Source organism: Pituophis catenifer, unplaced genomic scaffold, assembly GCF_029215685.1.
Source record: "Pituophis catenifer annectens isolate HBS135680 unplaced genomic scaffold, rPitCat1.0.hap2 SCAF_7, whole genome shotgun sequence".
NCBI lineage: Eukaryota > Metazoa > Chordata > Lepidosauria > Squamata > Colubridae > Pituophis > Pituophis catenifer.
This window is the reverse complement of record NW_027256887.1, coordinates 72,553,637-72,566,919: the sequence shown is the minus strand read 5'-3', so window position 1 is coordinate 72,566,919 and position 13,283 is coordinate 72,553,637. Positions and strand designations below refer to the sequence as shown.

Genomic DNA, 13,283 nt, shown 5'->3' with positions numbered 1-13,283 from the left:
GACATTGACAAATCAGGTTGGAATTATTGGCAATGAAGTGCTTTGCAAAATGTTTTGTCTTTTTCTTTTTCTAAAAAAAAATATGAGGGTTCTGAAAATTGTGCACTACAGCCAGTTGCTGCTTTTACTGAATATACACTGAATAGAACTTCCTGGGCATTGTCATTCAAGCAATATAAATGGCACGGCCAGACTTGCAGATGGGTTTGATTTTATTTTTTTTTCCCAAAAGTAAATTCTGCCCATATTGCATTCAAGTAGTCCCAGGTCAATGGGTCCAACATTGCAGCCCTGCCTGTTTTGACTCCCGCTCCCCCCAAAAAACCTCCATGGGATTTGTGGCTGAGACTCTTAAGAGAGCAGATTTTTTTTTTTTTTTTAACGGGGATGGCTTCCAATCAGCAGCTCCGGACGTTGCCATTGGAGGAGAAACGCCTAATCCGGTCCGAGGGAAAGAAAATGCCAAAGCTCGCCCGCGCTCCCCTGTGCGCCTTCTCCACCCCTTTTCTGCAAGGCTCTGCGAACGCCGCGGCGGGCGCGCGGGGGAAACGGTGGCGGAGCAGAGCCAGCCAGTAGAGTTGCCACCGCCGCCGCGCTGCCCAGCAAATCAAACTCCCATGCAAAGAAGGAGATCCGCTCGATCCACTCACCTCCTGGGCGCTCGCTCTCTCCCACGAAGGTGGTTGGCAACGCGGCTTCTATTGGTGAGGAACTTTGGGGAAGGGCGCGCAGCGTTTATTTAGCTCTTGGTTTAATGATGCTGCTGCCACCTAAAACGCCTCTTGATGGTTGGGGCTGGTTTGCTTGAAATGTTCTAATCTAAGCCTTCCGTGGCCAGATCTGTTTGGAATGGGGAGGTTAAGCTCTTCGAAGATCGGGCTCTTAATTCGGAGCAAGAACGGTACGGAAAGGAGGAGGAAAAATGCGAGGGCGCGCGAGAGAGAGATGCCAGGGGAGGAAAAAACACCCAGCAAGGGCACCCGGATCCTTTTGGCCACGGGCTTTTTGCCCCGGGTTTAAGTGCCCCTTTAGGCGAACCGGTAGGTCGGGCTCTGTCCGAGGTTTGCAAACCGGACGAGTCGAGGCGAAAGGCTTCGAAGCGAATCGGCGAAGGACGCGCCGCCAGTTCCGCGGGCGAAACGGGTTCTTGCTTTAAGGCTCCAGCGAGAGGATTAGTCCCGGGTAGAGCAGGGATGCAAATTTCTGAGAAAGGTATTGGTTGGTGAGGATTAGGGTCTCCTACTCAAGGGAATCAGGCTGAGCATCAGGTTTTAGCGATGTATCCAATTGCTTCAGAAATTTACTCTGGTCACAGATACACAAGATAGTAGCTTGGGATTTGCTTTTCCCATCTTCATCTCCACCGTGAACTAATGTGCCCTTTTTTATCCCATTTCTCTTTCCTTTCCCCGCCCCCTCCCTCCTCTTCTTTTGGAAAGATATGGAAGATCAAGATACGGAGCTTACTCCTGGATTCTGACTCCTGGGCAGTCTGCTTTCCTTACTCGGCAGTCTTGGTTTCCAAGTCCTCCAGACTCACCGTTTGCCAAAAAAATAATAAAATCAGAAAAAAAGTGTGCAGGACGAAAGAAAAATGAAACTTTTGGGAACAAGAATACAGGTAGGAAATTCTTCTTATTCTTGATTCTCTCTTTTGCCATAATATGGTAGTTATATTTCATTGGATGGTTGGAGATTTTTGGAAAGGTTCTTTTTATTTGAGGGTATGTGTGTGTGTCTTTCTGTTTTCAAATTGATGAGGACCAGAAGACTGACTTTACATATATCTCCTGTTTCAATTATAGGACTGAAACAGGAACATGATGTGAAAAACCCATGTGTCTCCCTACTCCCTTTTCTTGGCAGTTTTGAGACTTCTTGAAATTATCCTTAATGAAAATAGGGTGAAAGAAAGAGGGTTCTTGCAGCAGCTTAAAAACTTAAAGATTTATTGTAGCATGTACTTTGTGGATTAGAGTTCACTTTGTCAGAATTAAAACAACAACAAAGACAGGACTCATTAAAAAAAAAAAAGATGACGTACATATCCAAGGATGAATAGAAAGATTAGAGGGCCTAAAATGGTAATGAAGGAAAGGTTGGAGCACAAATTGCCAGAAAAGTACAAAACTCAATCCTGATGATATGAAATACTTAATGTGTGAATGGTACTATCTAAACCCCAGATACACAAACTTGGAGATAAATGCATTTGAGTGAGATTTGCTTTCAAACAGGTCCAGTTTAAGGACTGCAATTTTAAAAGGACTTCATTTTGACCCGAAGGTGCAGAATTTGGTGTTCTTTTGAATAGCACAATATAGTGGAAGGGCATGCATTTAGTTCTAAAATTCCTATAGTCGATCACCAGAATTATAACATGCGAGATTTGTAAGATTGAAATAAACAGCAGGAATGGAAAAGATCCCTTCTTTCCTGAAAATTCATCTTCAGGTCCTTGAAAAAGTACATGGATCTTTGACGGATATCACATCCTCATTAGAAACTTAGGATGTATGGTAGGATTTAGAAGTAAACTTGGAGATTATCTAGGTGCCCAATGCAGGAATCCACATCTCAAACAGGTTGCTATCTGGCTTTTATTTAAACAGTTCAGTGAAAGGGTGACTATCACCCCACAAAACGTCTTTTCGATTGTTGAACAGAACAGAAATTGTTGGTAATCCTAACCTCTGCATGATGACACTTCTTATACTAGAAGGCAGACATCAATTGTCTTCCTCATCTTTTTCAGAGTAAATATTCCCAGTATCTCCATTTGTCCTCCATTTTTCTTTCTAAACTCTTTTCTTATCTTGGCTGGTCTTCTCTTGAGAAGATTGATGCATTCCAGTTTTTGGTGTCCTTCCTAAAATGCCGTGTCTAGAACTGGATGCAGTATTCCAGATGTGGTCTGATAAACAAGAATCCAGAACTGGGTGCAGTATTCTAGATGTGGTCTGATAAACAAGAATCCAGAACTGGACGCAATATTCTAGATGTGGTCTGATAAACAACAATCCAGAACTGGACACAATATTCTAGATGTGGTCTGATAAACAAGAATCCAGAATTTGATGCAATATTCTAGACATGGTCTGATAAACAAGAATGGAGAAGAACAGTGACTATAACCTAGTGCTCTTTGGATCCATCAGCTTTGATGGAATTTGTAGGACAGCTGATGGGGCACATTCTGAAATAATTTTTCACATATATTCACACTGGGTAAGCAGAATATAATGTAAGATTGAGTGTCTACAGTAATACACGTTTTCTTTAAAAAAATAAATAAATTGACAACCATGTTTTCTAAATGAAATGGTTGCTTTGTTTTGTTGTCCTGCTCTTTTTATAGCCTTTCTGTTTACAATATCCTTTTAAAAAACATTCCCTGTTGAATTTCCCTATAAAGAAAACATCGAACTGAGTGTTTTTTTTTTTTTTAAAAAAAGCAGCAATGGAGATAAAGAGGAGATAACTTGTGCAAGGAGAGAAGGAACCCAGCAATGTGTGATTTGCAAAGGCCAGCAAGATCTAGGCTGCTATATAAATGATCTTGTGCTTGCAGGTATGGATAAATACTTTGCGATGAGTATGGTTGATGGATTACACAAATGTAGCTCATTGTGGTGTCCAGTACTTGCACACATTTAAAAACTTAAGTGTGCCATCATTACACATGGATTGCATTTAATTCCTATCAATCCATGTTGGAATGTTGTAACATGTAATAATTAATTGTTGGCATCCAACTAGATTTGGGGATAAATTAACAGGTGGTGCCATCCCACGTTCCTTACCTTAAAAGTATAAAATTAGTAAAGGAACAAAGAGATCTTCATAATAGGTTGGAAAAGTTATTGAATAGCATCTGTTAACTGGTTGCAAAAAAGCAACAGCAGCAAAGGAAATTGCAATTAAGATATGGTAAATATAGTTGAGACTTAGTTGTAGTAGTAAATTGCTCTTAAACTGGGCTTAATTCTGGTGAGGGCATGATCCAGATTGTTTTCTTGCTACAATATAGGAGTGGTTTACTCTTCCTTTCTTCCAGAATGTTCTTTCCAACTTTCTAGCTTAGCTGAGAGTTCCTGGCGTCTCCCATACAAGTACAAAACAGACTGTTATTGCATAGTTGTTGGTCTTTCTTTCCTTCCTTCCTTCCTTCCTTCCTTCCTTCCTTCCTTCCTTCCTTCCTTTCTTTCTTTCTTTCTTTCTTTCTTTCTTTCTTTCTTTCTTTCTTTCTTTCTGAATCATTCCCATCCAAGGACATGACTGAGATTTTTAAATCCTGTGAATTGAGGAATGTGTTATTTTTCTTCCTTGACCTCACTATCCTAATTTCATTCCCCCTGCAGTTTTCAGTACTGATTGTTTAAATAGAAATTGTACACCAAAGATTCCTTGCTGAAACCTGTAGGAAGCAAAGAGTGTGGGTTATCTTTAGATGTGAGTTGCTTACAAACCTCCCAGTAGCTACTCGAGAGTAAAGGTGCCAATGATTAGAACCTGCAATCTTTCAATCGGTGAAGAAGAGTCATTTTAGGACATATCATTGAATACATAGCAGGAGAAAAGAGGTGTAGGATTAAGCAGCTCATTAGAGCAATATGACATGTTCCAAATTTCACTTGGTTTAACTTCAGGTTTCACTTGCATGATAAGGAAAATACATATATTTCTGAATTCTTGCAAGTACTAGATGCTAAATTATTTGCTATGCTAGGTAGCTGGATAAATTTTCCTTTTCCTTTATTTAAAAAAAGGAATTAAAAGCAATTTTTGAGCCCAGGGTGTAATTTGATTCCACCACGTGCATAACATTGAGATTATTTACAGATAACTGATGAAACCCTCAATTTCTAATTTTGTCTCTTTTAACAGATCATGGGGAAGTAGGGCTACTTTTGATGAAAATAGTTTTTATCCTTTGGTATAAAATAGCCATTACCATGATCTTAAGTGACATTTGGGGAAAATTAAAACTGACTCAAGGAAGGATTTAAAGTCAGTGTACTGTTTACCAGCAAATTGGTCAGCAGGTCTGCATAGCAATAGAACAGAGAACAAAACTGGGATGTGAGTTTATGTCTTGCTTTCAACAATTAAGAGAGTGTGCAATCAGCATATGTGCGTGTGAGAGCAGGAGAGACAGAAAAGACGATATCTTCAAGCTGCACAACTGATCTGTCCTTCATAGCAGACAGATTGGGATAAAGAGATCTCACCAAATATTCCAGCATGTATCTGCTGATAATAATAGAGATGGGCCGGGGTGAAATCTAAAATTTGTTACTATCGGTTCTGTGGGCGTGGCTTGGTGGCGGGGGTAATGTGACTGGGTAGGCATGGCCAATTTTTTTTTTTTTAACTTTCAAAAGCATTTTTTTCTACAGCCTCTTCAGCCGAAGAGGTTGCAGAAAAAAATGCTTTTAGGAGCCTCTGACGATCAGGCAACTCAGCTGGGATCGCCAGAGGCTTTTAAAGGCATTTTTTTTCCCCTCCTACCTCTTCGGCCGAAGAGGTTGCAGAAAAAAATGCTTTTAGGAGCCTCTGACGATCAGGCAACTCAGCTGGGATCGCCAGAGGCTTTTAAAGGCATTTTTTTCCCCTCCTACCTCTTCGGCCAAAGAGATTGCAGAAAAAAAATGCTTTTAGAAGCCTCTGATGATCCCAGCTGAGCCGCACGATCATCAGAGGCTTTTTTTTTACTTTTAAAAGCATTTTTTCAGCTGAAGAGGTTGTAGAAAAAATGGTTTTAAAAGTAAAAAAAAAAAAAAACCAGCCGCGTGGCTCAGCTGGGCTTGGGGGCGGGGCGCAGGGATTTTTGCTACCGGTTCTCTGAACCACCCGCCGCCATCGCTACTGGATCAGGCGATCCGGTCTGAACCGGGAGCATTTCACCCGTGAGATGGGCCATATCTCAGGACAGAGGCCATGTTGTGCCTCTGTACTGAGTTCAAGTCCTAGCATCTACAGCATCGAATGAGTATCAAGGGCTCTGGCAAACGCTTCCAGCAGAGGACATGCAACTTGCTGCTAGATAGTTGGCAAACTAATTAAACTGAAGAAAAAAATTGATCTGGTAAAAAAAACATTTCTGGCACAATTTACAGGTTAATAAAGGAGAGCTCGTCAGCTTCTGCATTTAGATACCTCAGACAACCTTATACAGATCAAACGGCAGGTAATAGTGGAAGACACTGAGATTTGTGGCCAAATGTTTCCTCACAACTTGTTTTATGGTTCCTTGTCTGCTCTTTTGTATTTGATTTTTGGCCCTTGTTTTTGCTATTTAGTCTGTTGTGTCAAGAAAGATCCTGTTCGGGTAAAAAAAGGCTTTGCAGAATTCATGGGATGGAAAATCTGAGACAAATGAACCCTTCTTCTCACTACAGCTTGCGGCAGATTCTTGAAGGGTTCCCAAGGTAGTTCTCAACTTCAGTGGCTGCTGTTTTTTTTTTGTGTTTTTTTTTTTGCTTTAATTTATATGCCGCCCTTCTCTGGAGACTCAGGGCGGCTTACAATGCGTTAAGCAATAGCCTTCATACTTTTGTATATTTATACAAAGTCAGCTTATTGCCCCCACAACTGGGTCCTCATTTCACCTACTTTTGAAAGGATGGAAGGCTGAGTCAACCTTGAGCCTGGTGGGATTTGAACTTGCAGTAATTGTAAGCAGCAGATGTTAATAACAGTGCATTAGTCCACTGTGCTACCAAGGCTCTGTTGATGCTCTTCTGCTCTCACCATTCTCTTAAATAGCTCTACGAAATTCTCTACTATCCTGCCCTGAACAGTGGTCAACATTTCATGTCCCCAAAAATTTCTGTCAGAAAAAATATTGTGTGTCCTGCTTCATGTCTGTAACCAACCAATCAATCAGCAGCAACAGCGGCGGCAACAATAATAACAAAAACCTTTAGCTTATTTTTGTGGTAGGTTTTTTTTTGGGGGGGGGGAACATCTTGTTCCAAATGCCAAAGGATCTCTCTGTTCTCTGTGTTGGAGGAAGGAGTGGCTGATTCCTTAAATAATAATAGTAATAAAGAAAACACTTCAACTTAGCAAACAAGTTTTATTTATCCATTGTTCATCATTAGGAAGGCTGATTCCCATTAAGATGCTTCTGGGGTTCTGGTGGGGGGTTACCTTCAAACTAAATACTGCTTGGAACTCCCACACGTTTTATTTGCGTAATGGGGTGTGAGCTTGCAGTAAATCAGAGATGTACTCACTTGAAGACTAATTAATCAGCATCCCACTATAGTGAAACAATGTTTCTTGGAAGCTACCATGCTGAAGAAAGTGAGTTCTCAAGACAGAGGAGAACTTTGTAGGTGAAGAAAGTAGGTTTACAGTCCCTCTCGCATCATCCAAGCTTCATCTGCTGTATGGTGAATGTTTTTTTTTGCTTGTTTCTCCTCTGCTTGTTTTCCTTTGGTTTCTGAAACTCACCCCATCTTAAGATAATAATCTGTGCATGATAATATTTTTTCATTGGGAAGGCTTCAAACTGCCCCCAATATTGTTTCCTGCAAGTGCTGGAAAGTTGGTATGATAAGAAGCAGATATAAATGAGCATATTGGCTAGACTTTGCACCCACAGACTAATGAACATTCATAAGCTTTGCAAGTGGGTATGCAAACTGCTGTTAACAAACTTGCATAGGGGAACAGCTGGGTGCAAATTATTACAAAGAATAAGTCCCCTTTTTCAAAAGCAACGACTTTGCTCATGAGTTTATAGAACTTTGAAAAAAAATCATGGATACAGCTGATAGATAGATAGATAGATAGATAGATAGATAGATAGATAGATAAATAGATAGATGATAGATAGATATAGATAGAATTCTTTATTGGCCAAGGAATTTGTCTTTGGTGCATATGCTCTCAGTGTACATGCATATGCTCTCTTTGATAAACAAAGATAAAGAATCTTTCCAAATTAAGTTAACTCCAGGAGGATCTGAGAAAATCCTCAGATTAGTCTCGAATCCTAGAATTTCTTATTGGTGTCCATTCCAAATATTAACCAGGTCTGGTTAGCCTTTTCAAGACGAGCCAAGGTCATTGCATAACCAGAGTTTAGATGTAGAATATGAAAGACTCGCAGAAATGAGACAGCATTCATGAAAGGAACTTACTAATTCAAGTAACTAAAAAAATACTAATTCAGTATACAACAAGCCATCCCCCAGTTTGGAAGTCTGCAGACATAATGAACTACGCATCTATAATTTTGAGTCAGCAAAAGTCAACGTGATCGTAATTTCGAGAACTGCCATCCAAGATATACCAGGTTGGTTCTCTAGTCAAATAATATTTCCCCTTTTCAACTATCTTTAGGAAAAGCTCAACAAATATGGCTTTCTGTTAGAGGAGTTCAACAAGTAGTGTCTACAAAAAAAATGTTGCATTATAGCTCTGCGCACTACAACAGCTCTGTTACATAAGATTCCAGACAGCCACTCAAGTTAAGCAGTTCACCCTCAGTCTTCCAGTTTTCTGTGTTTTTCCTTCCCCAGTTCCATATCTGCGGTTGCAAGTTCAGATTGGAATGATTTGCTGATAAAGTTTCCTTATCCTTATTTTTCATAATGTTTCTGCAAATCTCAGGAGTGCTAAACGTGCTCCTTATTGTTTCTTGGTGTTCCACTAGTAGAGTCAGTGTTGTCCTTCTGACATAGAGGCATTTGCTTGATGTTAAAGAAAGCAATAATTTATAGAGGAACTCAGATACTTCTTCGTTCAGTTATTAATCTATGTATCTCATGATCTTTGTCGCCATAGATCTCAATCTAATTTTCCATGGTGGTTGCCACAGCTTCTGTTCTTTCTAGCTTTAACTGTAGCCTGCTCCTCAGTTACACTGACACCTCTGTTCAATCCTGAACCTTGACTTTTTGCACTCCTAATTCTTCTCCAGGTTGAAGCTACAATTTGTAAAAGTCTAAGGAAACTGATTCTAGGACACTCGGCAGATACACTTTGAATTTAAATGTTCAATATCTTTTTTGCAAAGCTATTAAGCCATTCTTTATAGAAAATTACTAAACATGTAACTTATTGTGAATATACTTCCAAGTTATTCAAGTGTGCTACAGAATTAGTTCCAGGTTTTGGGAGATTCTTGGACAAGATGGTCTCCAGCTAACCTCATTTCATCCTTGCTGCATTCACCTGTTTGCTTTGCTTTTCCTTCTGGGACCAGAATGTACTATAAAAGTTGTTTACTTGGATAAGATAATTGAAAGAGCAGAAACAATAAAGAGAAGGAGCAACAGAAATCCTATTTCCAAAGTATGGCAGTTGGTTCTTCACTAGCGCATGAACTTTGGCAGGCATTTAATGATGTCAACTCTTTCTTCTACATTTTAGAACTGGGATGGGAAACCTATGGCCCCAGTATTGATAATTGTTGTCATAATTCCAAAAATTGATGGCGGTGGGATAGTCAAGTTGGGTTGTCTCTGTGTAAGATGAAAGCAGTATAGCGGCATTACACTCTGGTTTCTCTTCAGATCATAGAAATATTTTACCTTTCCAGTTCCTGGTATTTTGATGTAAGTCCTTCTCCTTTTCCAGGTTCTGTGGGATGTAAACCTGTGGAAAAGGGTTAGAATTGGTGACATGTTGATGCAGGAGTGAAATCTACTTACCTTCCCAACCAGTTCAGAAGTGCACGCACAGACCCTCTGCACATGTGCAAACCCTTCTGTGCATGTGCAGAGGGTAAAAAACAGATTTCTTCCTGGTTAAAACCAGGAAGTAATGACAACCGGGCGGGTAGGCAGAGCCTCGCGCCGCCATCGCTACCAGTTCTCCGAACCACCAGCCACCATCACTACCGGTTCAGCCGAACCGGTCCGAACCGGGAGCATTTCACCCCTGTATTGATCTCAAGTTGGTTTTGTCATTCTTACAAAAGCAGCAAGGTGCTGCAGAACCCGCCAATCCATTTTTCAGCAAGAAACTTTCTAAAGTTTCAGTGCAAACCTTAAAGTAGACATAACATAGTGGAAGATTATTATTATTATTATTATTAATAATAATAATAATAATAATAATAATAATAATAATAATTATTATTATTATTATTATTATTATTATTATTATTATTATTATTATTATTATTATTATTTTAGAGAATGAGAAACTCAAGGTCTTGTGGGACTTTAGGATTCAGACTGACAGGCACTTGGTCCACTACACACCTGACATAACAATAGTTGAAAAGAAAAAAGTATGGTTCATTGACATTGCAATACCTGGTGATGCACAAATTGAAGATAAGCAGCAAGAAAAAATCACAAAGTACCGGGACTTACAAATTGAAGTTGAGCGACTGTGGAAAAAGAAATTGTGTGTTGTCCCGATTGTAATTGGAGCCCTTGGAGCAATACCCAAAGGGCTACCCCGCTATTTAGAAATTCTAAATTCTAAATCTACATTTTGACTCTACAAAAAACCACCTTACTCGGAACAGCTTACATCCTCCGACGATACCTTAACAGTTCCTAGGTCCTTGGTTAGAACTCGAGCAGCTGAGCTATTAACCAGCCTCAAAGGCTGTGAATCTCACTAAAGATTAACCAATAATAATAATAATAATGTAAATAACAACAACAATATCAGATGCCTACAAAAAAGATCTACCCATATTTGTATTTACCTCTTTCCTTTTCAGACAAAAAATGAACCCCTAGTACAGTGATGGTGAACCTTTTTGGCACAGAGTGCCAAAAATGGAATGTGCACCAGGGAAGGGGTACCAAACATTGAAAAGTGTGCTCATCAGGGCCACAACCAAGAAGAAGAGCTGCCTAGGGGACATGCACACACCAGATAAGGTACTTCCCATTTCCGGCATGCGCATGCATGCCAGAAAGCAAGTCTTCCGGTTACTGCCGCTCATGTACATGCGCCGATCAGCTGGCCAGTGTGCATGTTCATGCTGCAAAACGGAAGACCAGCTCTTCCAGTTTCCAGCACTGCCGCATGCACAAAGGCCAGCTGATCATCGTATGCGCATGTGCACCAGAAACCCGGAAGAGGAATGGGCGACGCCACGCGTGCCAGGCGACATGGCTCCACATGCCACTTGAGGCACATATGCCATAGGTTCTCCATCACGGCCCTAGTCATTAATCGTGTGTCCCTCAATTCAGAAGGTACATTTTCCCATCTATTGCCTGCCTAACTGTCGGTCTGTGTTTAGTTCTCCTATGGATACGGCTCCTTGCTCAAGAGAGCTAGGAGAAAACATTTGGGGTTTTATAGGCATTTGACTCCATTTTACATCATGTGTGTCTTAGTGAAAATTGCTTGGCTTCCTCCTTGTTTTTTCCCATCAGCAGGTGGAGAAGAAAAAGTCTCTTGGGATGACGCAGCATTGTGGCTGGGCTTTCCAGCTGCCGCTGATGTATTTGCAGTTGCTTTCGGACTAGCTGGCTTCTAGGGCTGTTTATGTATTTTTAATATTTTAATGCTGTGTGCTGCTCCAAGTGCCATTTGGCAGAGAAGACAGATTATAAATATCCAAAATAAATTAGTGTCTAGAATGCAATAGCTAAAAATGTGACTTGTGGTCTGATCCTGGAAATCTTTAATTCAAACTATACTTCATTCACAAACTTGGCCTCTTAGCTTTAGTTCTTTTTCTCCTTTTCTTTTTAATGTTGGGAAGCTTGACTTTCTATATACAAAGGTGCTGTGTAGCTTACTGAGATAAGATTTTGAATGTTTGTTTGTGATAAATAAATTGCCCATTGAGACAAAAATTGTCCCAGTCCTAGAGAATATATAGTTTAAACTGTTGAGTTCTTGATGTTCTTTGAACTGGATTGTTTTCCTGCCCACATTTCATTATCAGACAAGGTAACATCATCATTATGTGTTTACTGCCAGAAAACTCCAGTCTCCCATGCACTGATGATGTTATCTGGCCTGGTAATGAAATGGCTGCAGGAAAGCAAGCCAAAGTTGAAGGGCATGAAGTAGTCAATGAATTGTTCAAATGTTAAAGACTAAACCATATGAAGAATGGCTGCAGGTTTTGGGTTTGGCTAGTCTAAAGAAATGAAGAATTAGGGATGACACGATAGCAGTATTTCAGTATTTGTGGGCCTGCCACGAAGAAGAAGAGGTCAAATTATTCTCCAAAGCACCAGTGGGCAGGACAAGAAATAATGGTTGGAAACTAATCAAAGAGAGAAACAACCTGGAATTAAGGAGAAACTTCCTAACAGTGAGGACAATTAACCAGTGGAACAGCTGGCCTTCAGAAGTTGTGAATGCTTGATCACTGGAGGTTTTTAAAAAGAGCCTGGACAGCCATTTGTCTGAGATGGTATAGGTTCTCCTGCTTGAGCAGGGGGCTAGACTAGAAGACCTCCAAGGTCCCTTCCAGATTCTATTCTATTCTATTCTATTCTATTCTATTCTATTCTATTCTATTCTATTCTATTCTATTCCATTCCATTCCATTCCATTCCATTCCATTCCATTCCATCCCATCCCATCCCATCCCATCCTATTCTATTGTTTGTTTGTTTGTTGGATTTATATACCACCCTACTCCCGAAGGACTCAGGGCGGTGAACAGCCACAGAATAAAACACATAAATACAAAAATTTAAAATAGAATAAAAACAAATTAAATAATTTGGCTGAGACAAATTTAAAATACCCAATAATTTAAAAACAAATTAAAATTTACATTTAAAAGGGGAAAAGATTTAGGCCAGGCCAGCTTGATGAAATAAGAAAGCGCGTGACGGAAGGTGTGCAGATCTGGGATCCTCCGTATCTCCAGGGGGAGCTCGTTCCAGATCGTAGGTGCCTCCAGGGAGAAGGCTCTCCCCCTAGGGGCCACCAGTCAACATTGTTTGGCCGACGGCACCCGGAGGAGCCCCTCTCTATGGGAGGGAGCCCCTCTCTATGGGAGAGGGGCTCCTATTCTATTCTATTCTATTCTATTCTATTCTATTCTATTCTATTCTATTCTATTCTATTCTATTCTATTCCATTCCATTCCATTCCATTCCACTCCACTCCACTCCACTCCACTCCACTCCACTCCACTCCACTCCACTCCATTCTAAATGCATAACCAAGGTATCCATCTTTTCCTGGAATGGAAAGTGAATGTGGCTTTGGCAGGTTCCTAGCTACATTCTCAAACATGGTAGCTGGGGCCATGATATGAACAACATTTCATTTGCATTTATATTTAATTAAAACTAAACATAGATCATGTGATAGATCTCCTATTA

General features: G+C 40.3%; 1 protein-coding gene across 7 annotated transcripts in view; it reads left to right on the top strand.

Annotated features, from left to right (window-relative positions):
* Window positions 1-503: 503 nt before the first annotated feature.
* The window catches only part of CHRM2 (cholinergic receptor muscarinic 2), a 193,299-nt gene continuing 180,519 nt past the window's right edge, over window positions 504-13,283 (top strand). For 2 of the 7 annotated variants that reach the window (XM_070947586.1, XM_070947582.1), the window contains exons 1-3: window positions 504-679; window positions 1,440-1,621; window positions 3,459-3,571. The gene's annotated coding sequence lies outside the window, so the exon portion shown is untranslated. Of the gene's footprint in view, window positions 705-850; window positions 902-1,168; window positions 1,213-1,439; window positions 1,622-3,455; window positions 3,572-13,283 lie in introns of those variants that run through there. The other 5 variants (XM_070947583.1, XM_070947580.1, XM_070947581.1 and 2 more) reach the window with 5 other exon arrangements.